The sequence below is a fragment of the Phyllobates terribilis genome, unplaced genomic scaffold, assembly GCF_046119375.1.
Source record: "Phyllobates terribilis strain yellow unplaced genomic scaffold, ASM4611937v1 Scaffold_11__3_contigs__length_659146591, whole genome shotgun sequence".
NCBI lineage: Eukaryota > Metazoa > Chordata > Amphibia > Anura > Dendrobatidae > Phyllobates > Phyllobates terribilis.
Genome location: NW_027362771.1, coordinates 635921985 through 635934322, shown reverse-complemented (window position 1 = coordinate 635934322; position 12338 = coordinate 635921985).

Genomic DNA, 12338 nt, shown 5'->3' with positions numbered 1-12338 from the left:
TGCATTACTTCAACTTTGATATACAGTAAGGTTTTTAATATAGGCAGTATAGGTACCGTCCCAATTTAGGGTCACCTTGCCGCTGGTGAGATGGCTTGTATACTTTTTTTGATCAAAAATAGTTCACTAAGTACCCTATATTTATTATGCAACTTTGCTTTACATTTATATATAATGATGGTAGGGTATGAGATATATTTTTGTCTTTTGTCTTTTGTAGGTTTTGTTTCTTTTTTGCTAGTGTGAACATGCTCCTATTTCTTGCATGTCTACCATCTTAGACCTCAGTTCACATTGCCTGGTTTTTTGTCTTGTTTGCATTCTGTGCAATTTAAGGGTGTGGCATCCCCTTTGTTGAGCTGACTGGTATATATGTAGCTTACCACAGGCCTGGGTGGTCTGGAGTTGGGACCCGGTCCTATTTGTCTACCCTTTTATATGCATTACTTCAAGTTTGATATACAGTAAGGTTTTTAATATAGGCAGTATAGGTACCGTCCCAATTTAGGGTCACCTTGCCGCTGGTGGGACGGCTTGTATACTTTTTTGATCAAAAATAGTTCACTAAGTACCCTATATTTATTATGCAACTTTGCTTTACATTTATTTATAATGATGGTAGGGTATGATATATATTTTTGTCTTTTGTCGGTTTTGTTTTTTTTTTGCTAGTGTGAACATGCTCCTATTTCTTGCATGTCTACCATCTTAGACCTCAGTTCACATTGCCTGGTTTTTTGTCTTGTTTGCATTCTGTGCAATTTAAGGGTGTGGCATCCCCTTTGTTGAGCTGACTGGTATATATGTAGCTTACCACGGGCCTGGGTGGTCTGGAGTTGGGACCCGGTCCTATTTGTCTACCCTTTTATATGCATTACTTCAACTTTGATATACAGTAAGGTTTTTAATATAGGCAGTATAGGTACCGTCCCAATTTAGGGTCACCTTGCCGCTGGTGGGACGGCTTGTATACTTTTTTTGATCAAAAAAAGTTCACTAAGTACCCTATATTTATTATGCAACCTTGCTTTACATTTATATATAATGATGGTAGGGAATCAGATATATTTTTGTCTTTTGTCTTTTGTAGGTTTTTGTTTCTTTTTTGCTAGTGTGAACATGCTCCTATTTCTTGCATGTCTACCATCTTAGACCTCAGTTCACATTGCCTGGATTTTTGTCTTGCTTGCATTCTGTGCAATTTAAGGGTGTGGCATCCCCTTTGTTGAGCTGACTGGTATATATGTAGCTTACCACGGGCCTGGGTGGTCTGGAGTTGGGACCCGGTCCTATTTGTCTACCCTTTTATATGCATTACTTCAACTTTGATATACAGTAAGGTTTTTAATATAGGCAGTATAGGTACCGTCCCAATTTAGGGTCACCTTGCCGCTGGTGGGACGGCTTGTATACTTTTTTTGATCAAAAATAGTTCACTAAGTACCCTATATTTATTATGCAACTTTGCTTTACATTTATATATAATGATGGTAGGGTATGAGATATATTTTTGTCTTTTGTCTTTTGTAGGTTTTGTTTCTTTTTTGCTAGTGTGAACATGCTCCTATTTCTTGCATGTCTACCATCTTAGACCTCAGTTCACATTGCCTGGTTTTTTGTCTTGTTTGCATTCTGTGCAATTTAAGGGTGTGGCATCCCCTTTGTTGAGCTGACTGGTATATATGTAGCTTACCACGGGCCTGGGTGGTCTGGAGTTGGGACCCGGTCCTATTTGTCTACCCTTTTATATGCATTACTTCAACTTTGATATACAGTAAGGTTTTTAATATAGGCAGTATAGGTACCGTCCCAATTTAGGGTCACCTTGCCGCTGGTGGGACGGCTTGTATACTTTTTTTGATCAAAAATAGTTCACTAAGTACCCTATATTTATTATGCAACTTTGCTTTACATTTATATATAATGATGGTAGGGTATGAGATATATTTTTGTCTTTTGTCTTTTGTAGGTTTTGTTTCTTTTTTGCTAGTGTGAACATGCTCCTATTTCTTGCATGTCTACCATCTTAGACCTCAGTTCACATTGCCTGGTTTTTTGTCTTGTTTGCATTCTGTGCAATTTAAGGGTGTGGCATCCCCTTTGTTGAGCTGACTGGTATATATGTAGCTTACCACGGGCCTGGGTGGTCTGGAGTTGGGACCCGGTCCTATTTGTCTACCCTTTTATATGCATTACTTCAACTTTGATATACAGTAAGGTTTTTAATATAGGCAGTATAGGTACCGTCCCAATTTAGGGTCACCTTGCCGCTGGTGGGACGGCTTGTATACTTTTTTTGATCAAAAATAGTTCACTAAGTACCCTATATTTATTATGCAACTTTGCTTTACATTTATATATAATGATGGTAGGGTATGAGATATATTTTTGTCTTTTGTCTTTTGTAGGTTTTGTTTCTCTTTTGCTAGTGTGAACATGCTCCTATTTCTTGCATGTCTACCATCTTAGACCTCAGTTCACATTGCCTGGTTTTTCATGCTCTTACACTGTAGTGATGAGCGATCGTGCTCGCCACTACTCGGTACTCGCAACATGGTGCTCGACAAGCTCGGCGCTCGGAGAGTTTTTCCGGGTTGCTCGGGCGGAAGCTAGGGTCACTTCCCTGAATGTTTGGCGCTCTTTAGAGAGCCAATCAACATGCAGGGATTTTTGTGCTCAGTTTGCGGTGCGCATGCGCCGGAGGCACGCCGTTCTCGGCCCGGGCACGGCCGTCTTGTTCCTCGCCACGTACTTCCGGGGCACATACCAGGTGCTTCCGCTATGTGCGTTGCCAGGTGACGGACGCTGCCCGCGCCGACGATGCCTGGCGTCCGGCGCATGCGCCGCTCGGCGCTGATCACTTCCGGACTTCCGGTCACGCGGCCTACGATGCGGTCACGTGACCTGTTACCAACCTTTAAAAAGGTCCTGATCTTTTACCCATCTATGCCTCTTGAGAAAGCCCTCTATCCAGCGGCGAAACGCGCGTCGAGGCTCCAATTAGGGCCACCTGGTATCTCTGTCTCTCCTGGTCCTTGGCCTGTCTCTTACTTTTATCTATTATTGCGTTTGGTAAGCGACATCTGATATTTACATTGACACTGCATATTTACCCGTACACTTGTATGGAGCGGTGCATTTGCATGGTGTGTCTTATATCCTTTTGTGCTTGCCCCCTTTTCCTCTTTTTTCCTGAGGAAATTTTTCTCAAAGTATATATATGCTGTATTCATATGACTATGTGCTGCATTTTGTAATCTATTACTACTTCATGTCGCCACCTGTCGTGGCCCTTTTTATATTTGATATTTAATAAAGCTATACTGTTTTTATGCCCATATGTACTCTGTTTCTCCTATTATTATATTTAATGCTGAGTAGGCTTGTGGTAATTACTAGCCATGCATTCTTTAATTGGCGTTTTTGCCACGATCATTTAAAATGAAGGCCCCCTTATGTATATTAACATGCAGGGATTGCCTGTCATGCACTGTAATGCTGTAGCCATGTTGGTTGTGGGCATTACAGTGATTGGCTGGACACACAGCATCATCAGGTCTGCTTGTCACAGTCACTCCGGATCAGACAGAGTAGGGAGAGGTGCTGCAGAGCTAGGGAGAGATTTGATTGTGTATTAGGTAGTGTATGAAGAAAAACCATACATTACACATATCCACCTTAACAAACAGTCCTTCTGAGGACTAATCCATCTGCAGAGATATCAGGTAGGCAGGGTGTATAGGCAGGCAGTGTATAAAGCACAATGCTCCATTCCAATTCTGCCTTCTGCTGCTGTTACATATTTGTATACAAAAGCCCAGGTCTCAGGGGCCAGGAATACTTTTCTTTGGATCTTAATCCTCATTATTTGCTTAAAAAGCAATCCAGAGAACACCATTTTTCTGCGACAATTGCTTGTTGGCACTGCAGAATACAGCCAGGTTCTTTCCATATTACAGTGCTAAAAATCCATCTATTGAAAACCGTGTTTTCTCCATCACAAGGATCACATATACGTTTTCAGAAAATACTGCCATTTCTGGCCTCCATTAAAAAAAAATTTCAGTGTGTCAGCAAAGTTTTTGACACTGGTTTGCTGTTTTAAACAGTTACCTACAGGCCAGGTATTTAAAACTGTGTTTTCTCCGTAACACGGATTGCATGTACGTTTTCAGAAAATACTGCCATTTCTGGCCTCCATTAAAAATTTCTTTCAGTGTATCAGTGAAGCAATTCACAAGAGTTTGCTGGTCAAACTACTTAGCTACAGGCATGGTATTTAAAACTCTATTTTCTCCATCACTGGATCACATATAAGTTCACTCCAAACTCAGTCATTTGTAGTGAGCGTGGAAGATACTGTCCTCCATTTAAAATGGGCACTGCACGTGACATGGGATGGTAATGGTGCATGCAGAGGCCGAGGACAACGCCGTGGGCAAGCTGAAATTGTGCCACAACAAACAACCACATCTTCTCGTCTGACCTTCCTTTTCCCAATTTCTAGGGGACCGCAGCACACCACTATTGAACCGAGAGCTGTGTCAAAAGGTTGTTGGTTGGATAGCGGATAATGCTTCCAGTCACTTAGCCACCACCACCACCACCGTGTCTTCCACATGGTCAAGTCTCAGTAGCCGTGAGTCTGGACTGCATATTCCTCACCCTGATACTCCTTCCTCCCACCATGCCGAGTACCCAGAGACAACTGATCCCACACTTGGACACTCTGAAGAGCTGTTCACTTTTCCATTTATAGATTTGGGCCTCTCGCCAGGTCTACTTGAAGCGGGGCAAGAAAATATCGCGTGTAGCTATGCCCAAAAATTTGATCAGCCACGGTCACACGAAGGCAATGGTGGGAAAGTGTCACAAGAGGTGGACGATGATGAGGCACAATTGCCAGAAAGTCAGGAGGAGGACCAGGGTGCAGAAGTGGAAGACGAGGTGGTGGATGATATAGTAACTGACCCAACCTGGCAGAAGGACATGAAGAGCAAGGACAACAGCACACAGGGGGAGGGAGGTAGAGCACCCCAATAGGCAGGAAGAGGCAGTGTTGTGGCCGCAGACAGAAGGCAGGTCACCGTTCCCTGTAACACAAACACAAAGGAAGTTGCCAGTACAACTGTTAGGTCTTCCCGAGTCTGCTTGTTTTTTAAAGACTCTGCTGATAACCCCAAAAAGGCCATTTGAACTACATGCCAGGCCAACATCAGCAGGGGTGGCAAAACGTCCAGCCTGACCACCACCAGCATGATCAGGCACATGGCAGCAAAGCCCCCGACTTTGTGGGCCGAACCCCAGGGTCCAGGAACAGTGTCGCTGATGGCACACTGGGTTAACATAGTGGAAGCCGGGACCCAGTCGGACCTTGGGACAGAACACGCCTCCCCACGCCAAGGATAGTGTGCCCTAGGTCAATCAGGGTTGCCCCCATGGTCTACAGCTCCTGCACCTCATCCTCCTCAGCCTCCTCCTCCTCCTCAGCCTCCATCTCTGAAATGACCACATCAGTCACAAGCTGGAAGCACTGTAGCACTGCCTCGGCCAAGCGGCAACAGGCTGTGTTGAAGCTAAAATGCTTAGGTGACAAACCTCACAATGCTGAAGAGTTGTGGACAGCTCTGAAAGAGCAGGCAGATCTGTGGCTTACACCGCTGAACCTACAGCCAGGCATGTTTGTGTGTGAAAATGTCCAGAACCTTGTAGCGGCTCTGAGGTGAGGCGAGCTCACACACGTACCATGTCTGTCCCATATGCTTAACCTCTTGGTTCATCAGTTTCTCAAAACCTACCCGGAGCTGCCAGATCTGCTTTTCAAAGTACGCCACCTGTGTGCCCATTTTAGAAAGTCACCTACAGCTTCCGCCGCCCTTGCCGTGTTTCAGCAGTGTTTGCAGCTTCCGGCTCACTGTCTGGTGTGTGATGTCCCCACACATTAGAACTCTACACAGCAGATGTTGGGAAGGATTTGTGAGCAGAAGAGGGCAGTTGTTGAGTACCAGCATCAACAAGGCCAACGGTATACAATTCAGACTCCACACATAAGACCTCAGGAGTGGACAAGGATGTCAGACATATGTACCATCCTTCAAAACTTTGAGGACTCCACCTAGATGGTGAGCGGTGATGACACCATAATTATCATCACCATCCCGCTTCTCTGTCTTCTGAAACGCTCTCTGCTCACGATCAAAGAGGATGCATTGCAGGTGGAGCATGATGAGATGGAGCAAGGAACCATGCAGGGTGATTACATACAGCCAAGCCTCATCTCATCCCAATGTGGTTTGGATGACAATGAGGAAGAGGAGGAGGAGGAGGAAGGACAGGAGCTAGTTTCATGCATTATAGATGGTACTACCTGCACAGCTGTCATACCGTCTGCTCACCGTGGATGGCCTGAGGACAGAGAGGTGAAGGAGGAGGAGGAGAGCATGGTCAGTCATCCTCTTGGTGAGGACACAGAAGTCTTGCCTGTTAGTAGTCTGGCACGCATGGCTGAGTTTATGTTATGCTGCCTTTCCCATGACCCTTGCGTTCTCAAAACTTTGGGTGACAGTCATTACTAGTGTTGAGCATTCCGATACTGAAATATCGGGTATCGACCGATATTCGCTGTATTGGAGTTCCGATACTGAGTTCCGATACTTTTGCAATATCGAAAACCGGAATCGGAAGTTACCATAAAGCATGCGCTCTGCAGTGTCTCTGAAGGATTACAAGCTGATTGGCAGCGCTCAACTGCGATCCAGCCTGTCATCAGAATGCCATCCCAGCGTGGGAGAATACTCCTGCTCAAGAGCTGTTCACAGTGAAACATCAAAAGCCCGCAATTCATCAGTGGCATACACTGGTACCCAAGAATTTAGTACAGAAAGAATAGAGCTTCACACATAGATTAGATAGAAACATGTCAGTCACATATATAAGAAGTACAGTGACAGTGTTGGTTACTGTACTTGTCATTTAGTGTTAAAGGATTTATTCAAAAAAATAATAGTGTTTTCATGCACCATCTCTTTAAAAAAGCCGGCCGGCAATTCAGCAGCGGTACCCGACAATTTAGAACTGAAAGAATAGAACATAACACAGAAATTAGATAGATAGAAACATGTCAGTCACATATATAATAAGTACAGTGATAGTGTTGCTTACTGTACTTGTCTTGTCATTTAGTGTTAAAATAAAGGATTTATAAAAAAAAAATTGGCGTGGGGTTCCCTGTAATTTCAGTCTCTAGCGGAGGTTAAGCAGATGGCTGGGGCAGATGTTTGAAGCCTGGGAAGGGGATAATACCCACGGAGCTTCCCAGGCTACTAATATCAGCCCCCAGCTGAATACCTAGCCTATACTAGCTATTAAAATGGGGGACCCCAAAAAAATTATGTGGGGTCCCCCCTATTTTAATAGCTAGCAAAGTCTAGGCAGGTTAGTAAGAGAGAGGCATCTATAAGACACCCCCATTTCTAACCCCATAGTCAAAGTTTAAAAGAAAACACAGACACCCAGAATAAAATCCTTGAATTGAAATAAAGACACAATTCTTTATTGTTCTAAATTAAACCATACCCACCATCACGCCCATTCCAGCTGAAGCCAACGATCTCCTGTAATAAAAGTAAAATAATAAACCAACCTCATCCTTACCTTTACATGGCTCCCAGGACGGCTCCAGATCTGCTACATTCACATGACAGGCTGGATCGCAGCAGAAAGCTGCCATCTAGCCTGTCATGTCGCAGACACTGAGCAGCGCAGGCATGCTTGCGCTCCTCAGTGCCTGGCTGTGACGGCATCCAGATGAGCCGAGGTCATGTACAATGAACTCGGCTCACCTCAAGCACGTCACTGACAATGTGGGAGAATTCTCCTGCGCATGCGTGCATGAGCGCTCTCACGCTCACCTCAAGTGCAGGAAAATTTTCCCACACTGTCAGTGACGTGCATGAGGTGAACTGATTTCAATGCGGTGAGCGTGAGAGAATTCTTCTGCGCACATGGCAAGCGTAGGATAATTCTCCCACGCTGTCAGTGGCGTGCATGAGGTGAGCCTAGTTTATTGTACATGATCTCGGCTCATCTGGATGCCGTCACAGTCAGACACTGAGGAGCGCAAGCATGCCTGTGCTTCTCAGTGTCTGTGGCATAACAGGCTGGATGGCAGCTTTCTCCTGCCATCCAGCCTCTCATGTGAATGTAGCAGAGCTGAAGCCGTCATGGGAGCCATGGAGAGGTAAGGATGAGGTTGGTTTATTATTTTACTAATATTGCAGGAGATCATTGGCTTCAGCTGAAATGGGCGTGATGGTAAGTATGGTTTAATTTAGAACAATAAAGGATTGTGTGTTTATTTCAATTAAAGGACTTTATTGTGGGTGTTATGCTTTTTTTAAATACTTTACTAGAAATTCATGGCGGTCATGTCTAATATTGTCGTGACCCCATAAATTTCGGGTTTAGGGCCAGCTGATAATACCAAGCTGGCCCTAACCCCTTTATTACCCAGTGAGCCACCACACCAGGGCCCTGGATGAGTTGGGTACAGTGCCAGAAGATGGCGCTTCTATGAACGCGCCATTTTCTGGGGTGAACAAGGGCTGGATTGGGCCGGACTTCTCAACATCACCTAATGATAGCAGCGTAACATAAACTCCATTACAGTGTCTTTTCTTGGGACGTGTATTCCCATGCACCTTTTCACACCCACACATGTGTATAAGCTTCCTGATTTGGGATATTTGCTCTTGTCCTCCTCCTTCTCCTCATCCTCCACCACCATATCACTAGGGTGACTGTGGTCCTTGATGCAACACCCACATAATTTTTTTAAAGGGTGTTTATGATGCCCGTTAAAAAATTTTTTTATACAGTATGTTCATGTATACCCCACAGGGGAAAATGTTTGTCAGCCCATACACTTAGTGCATGGGCATTACAAGTATAAGAGACCCTCTCCTTTCTAATGGGAACATTTTTTTATGAGGCCCTCCTCCACGTCGTGGAGGAATTTGTCGTTTCTGTGGCCCTGCTCTATGTGTCTTTAGATTCTTAGTGGTGTTTTTGCAAAATTTTGGCAGGCCTTGTAGTCACAGCATGGGCATTACAGGTAAAGGAGGCCCGCTCCTTTTCAATGGGAACATTTTTTTATGAGGTTCTCCTCCACGTCTCTTCCAAGGCACATTGAAGTGCCTCCAAATTTTTGGCAGCCCTTGCATTCACTGCATAGGCCAACACTATGGCAGACTCTCTCCTTTCTAATGGGAATTTGTTGTTCCTGTTCCCCTGCTCTGAGTGTCTTTAAATTCTAAGTGGGGTTTTTCCTAAAATTGGTGAGCTGTTGGACTCACTGCATACCCTATAACTGTATAGCAGACTCTCTCCATTCTAATGGGAATATATCATACCTTGTTACTATGGCCCTGCTCCATGTGTCTTTAAATTCTTAGTGGGTTTTTCCTAAAATTGTCCGCCGTTGGACTCAATGCATGCCCTATAACTGTAAAGCAGACTCTCTCCTTTCTAATGGGAACATGTCATACCTTGTTACTGTGGCCCTGCTCCATGTGTCTTTAAATTCTTAGTGGGTTTTTCCTAAAATTGCCAGCCGTTGGACTCACTGCATGCCCTATAACTGTATAGCAGATTCTCTCCTTTATAATGGGAATTTGTTGTTACTGTGGCCCTGCTCCTTGTGTCTTCAAATTCTTAGTGATGTATTTTCTAAAATTGTCAGCCGTTGGACTCACTGCATGCCCTATAACTGTATAGCAGACTCTCTCTTTTCTAATTGGAACATGTCGTACTTGTTACTGTGGCCCTGCTCTATGTGTCATTAAATACTTAGTGGGGTTTTTCCTAAAATTGTCAGCCGTTGGACTCACTGCATACCCTATAACTTTATAGCAGACCCTCTCCTTTCTAATGGGAACATGTCGTACATTGTTACTGTGGTCCTGCTCCGTGTGTCTTTAAATTCTTAGTGGGGTTTTTTTCCAAATTTTGGCAGCCCTTGCAGTCATCACATGGGCATTACCACTTATAGGAGACTCGCTCCTTTATAATGGGAATATTTTTTTTACTGAGACCCTCCTCTATGTTTCTTCAAAGGGGTATTGGGTTGCGTTCAAATTTTTGGCAGCCCTTGCAGTCACTGGATCTGCAATAACAGTATAGGAGACCCACTTGTTAATAATTGGAACAACAAAGTAAAGCTAGCTGATGGCTCTCTAACAATAGCTAGGGCCGACTTCTGGCTTTTTAATAATAGTAAGGGCCGTCTGATGTCCCTATGAAAAAAGGCCTTATGACTTTCAGATTCCCTCCATCATAAATGAAACAGGATGTGTCTGATGATATGTCACACACCTCATGGCTAGATAAGGTTGTAAAATGTTAAAATTAAATTTCCCGGTGAATGCATTTGTCTTGGTTGAAAGCAATACAAAAGTGCAAAAACGCATCAAAAACGCTACGTGTGAACATAACCCAAGGTTTGGAGGAGCATTTTTGGTTTTGGTTATTTATTTTGCCTTATATACAAGTCATTATCCTAGAAAGGATGTTCCTTAACTTATTTCCCAGGAAAATCCATTTTGTTTTCATTGTTGTATCTTTTATTATGAGTCCGTAAATGTGGCACAATACCTCTGACAACGTTGTTGACAGCAGTGACATGGGAGTCATAAATGCTTCCAGAGGTTTTCCCCATGCTGTTCCCATGTCATTTGAGCACTGTTACCATCGATTTGGGCAATTTTTAGGCCCTTTGCAGACCTCAAGGGTGAGCCACCTGAAAAATGCTCGAGTATCCAAAAGATTTACATTGGGCTCGTTGCTTGGGTCAAGCACCCGAGTGATCCAATTTGCTCGACCCGAGCATCAAGTACCCGAGCATTTTAGTGCTTGCCCATCACTACTTCTAAACAATAAAACAAGTTCATGTTGAATTTTTAGGAATTTGCTGAACCCAGTAAATTTAAACAGTTTGCTTTTCACTTCACACAATAGATGCTGCTATTTTAAATATTGTAGAAGACTGCATCAGACAGAGAAGATTCACACAACCTTGAGCAGGTTTCCCCATAATGCATTTCAGCTATCATATGGCATAGCACAGTCAATAAAGAAGGACTATCATAGTCTCTTTTAAAGAAGCTGGAAATGCAGCAGTCATTTTATGGTGAATCTGGAAAGTGAGAGGATGTCACATCTTACAGGTTAGCCATAGAGATAGGTGAAATAAATTCATAAAACACTGAGTAAATTATGCAGATATTGTGTGACAGCATAGCAATAAAAAGGTTTAGTGTGTGAAGAAAAATTTTCATTCACCAGTTGGAACTATTGAAGTGCTTTCCATTTACGGTATATTGATTCACTGCAATACGGACATCCTGAGAAAATTTGGTGAATCTCGTGAATTTGAATTTCAAAAGCTTCGCTCATTAATCTTTCATTATTAATAATTCTGTCAAATTACTATATCCCAATATTCCATATTAAATTTGATGTGTTCGTTGAATTACTTAAAAGTGGTGGAAAACAGTAATTTTCCACAATACATGGGGTATTAGTATACTCAGGAGAAATAGTACAATTTCAGGTTCATTTTCTTGTGAAAATGAAATATTTCTGGCTAAAGTAATTTTTTTGGGGGAAAAATCTAATTTTTCATTTTCATAGCTCAAAATTATAAAATTCTGTGAAGCAACTGTTAGTTCAAAGTGCTCACTACACATCTAGACAAAATCCCCGAGAGTTTAGTTTCTGAAATGGTATGATTTGTGGGGGACTTCTACTATTTAGGCACATCAGGGTCTCTGCAAACACGACATGGCATCAGCTATCTATTCCAACAAATTTTGCATTCCAAAAGTGAAACGGAGCTCTTTCCTTTCCAAACCCTGTCACACAACAAAACAGTTTTCCACTATATGTGAAGTATCACCATATTCAGAAGAAATTGTAAAACAAATAATGTGATCCATTTTGTCCTGTTGCACTTGTGAAAATGAAAAATTTGAAGTGTAAGCAACATTTTATTGGGAAAAATTAAAATTTAAATTTTTTCCTCCAACATTGCTTTAATTCCTGTGAAGCATTTAAAGGGTTAAAGGGCTTCTTGAATGTGGTTTTGAGCACTTTGAGGGGTGCAGTATTTAAAATGTTGTCACATATGGATATTTTCTGTAATATAAATCCCTCAAAGTTACTTCAAATGTAAAGTGGTCCCTAAAAAATTGGTATTGTAAATTTTGGTGATTAAAAATTAACAATGTCAAATAAACTTTTAACTCTTCCAGTTTACAAACAGAAAAAAAATATGCTTCAAG